Genomic DNA, 1961 nt, shown 5'->3' with positions numbered 1-1961 from the left:
CTCTTTATTAACACACCATTTTTTCTTTTATGTTTCCATTTTGTTTGTTAATTTTTTTGTTGAGATGTTCTTCATTTGAATTTTTAAACACTAAAGAAATAATTAAGCATTGAATATTGTACTCATAAAAAAAAAAAAAAAAAAAAAAGATTTTGTTTATTTTTCTTTGTATTATTCATAATTATATGAGTTTTATTTGATTGAAATATAATAGGTGAGATAATTTTATATGATTTAAACATGCATTGTGTCAGTATATTTAAAGGTGCGATAGATTTTTTTTACAACCTATAATAAAAAAATACGATGAAAATGCGTTTAAAATTTTAAATTAAATTATAATGAAGAATTTCGCGCATAGTGCGAGTTATGAGCTAGTATAACTAATATAAGGAGTCAGATCAAATCAGTGCCTTTGATATATTTTACCGATTCTTTTATCATATGAATTGAATGGATGAATTAGGTTTTCTTCTTAGTAAACGATGAATTAATTAGGTTGCCAAAAAGAAAGAAAGAAGGCGACAATCCTAGTACCTTAATTGGAAAGGTTTCGACAGCCCCATCCTCAAAGTAGTGCAAAAGTCTAGGCATATGAATCATAAAAGCCATATAGATCTAGTACCTTAATTGGAAATTTTAACTAGAATATGCTGGGAGTTAAAACAGGAAATATATGATGGAAAAAGGATAAAAGAAAAAGAAAAGCAGAAGGAATAGCACAAGAAGCTTGATATAAGAGAGAATGATAAGACTATGATGAGAAAGAGCACATACGCCACGGAGGAGGGCTGTTAACGCAATACTGAATGCCAGGTAGCTGCTCCTTCACCGGGTGTGGCTGCACCTCTTCAGGCTTTTTGTTGCCACCGGCACTATTGCCACTGTTGCTGCCGCCAGCTTGGGCCATGTCTCTTTGAGAGATTGTTGCGTACAAAGGAGGGAGAAGCAAGCAGAAAAAGGTTTATAGAGGAAGGAAAAAGCTCATAAAAACTGTGCCAACCATCAACGTTCTTCATTATGATGGAGTCGACCGTTACATATTTGTAGATGTTGGTTGTTAATTAAGATCAGAATAATAATAAGAATTGAGTAGAGTGATCATACTCATAATGGAGTGATAGATTCGATATATTGATGCAATTGAGGCATTTCTTTTTCTTTTTCTTTTTCTTTTTTACGCGAAAGGCAATCCTTTGCATATATCATACCTCAACAAAACTTGATTGTTTTCCTGACCACCAATCCACCATCTACCTAGTTGCTAGAACCGTTGCCAAAATGAATTCATTTCTTTATTTCCCTTAGTGACCGGTGTAGCAACCATCGGTGACGATAGTTCAGTGGTCTCAAGAAATTTTTTAAAGTAATTAAGTATTTACTAGGGTGAGAGTTTGAATTTTATTAGTATTAGTTGATTTGGGTCTCACCGATGCTTTAATGGGGCTGAATTAGGTTATAGATCAGTCAAACTTAAGAGATCGCTTGTCATTTTCAACGTCTAAGCTTCTCTTGTTGGACTCCTATTAGATAAGTGCTACTATAGTCATGCTCAAGTAAAATAGTTATAATCTCATCTGCCTTTAAAAGAAAAAGAACGAAACGTAATGTACAGTCAATGAGATATTCATAATGGACAGGAGAATATTCAGTTCATGGCTGAAATTTCTTCTTAAAAATCCTAGAACCACAAATAAGACACATGTCCAACTACAAAAAAATAATAAAAAAATAATATTTCTGATTAAAAAAAAATATTAATAAAAAAATAAAGAATCTTAGCCATAGGAGGTTGCCAGACCACCCCATTTTAGCTAGAGGTGGCTCTCAATGGCCGGCCAGGGGTGGTCAGACCACCCCCTAAAATAATAATAATAATAATTAAAAAGAAAAAAAAATTGTTTGGCCCTTGGGGTGGCCTGGCCACCCCAAGGGCCATGGGGTGGCTTTGACCACCCCAG

Source organism: Corylus avellana, chromosome ca8, assembly GCF_901000735.1.
Source record: "Corylus avellana chromosome ca8, CavTom2PMs-1.0".
Taxonomy (NCBI): domain Eukaryota; kingdom Viridiplantae; phylum Streptophyta; class Magnoliopsida; order Fagales; family Betulaceae; genus Corylus; species Corylus avellana.
The sequence above is the reverse complement of the archived record's forward strand: the minus strand, read 5'-3'. Positions refer to the sequence as shown.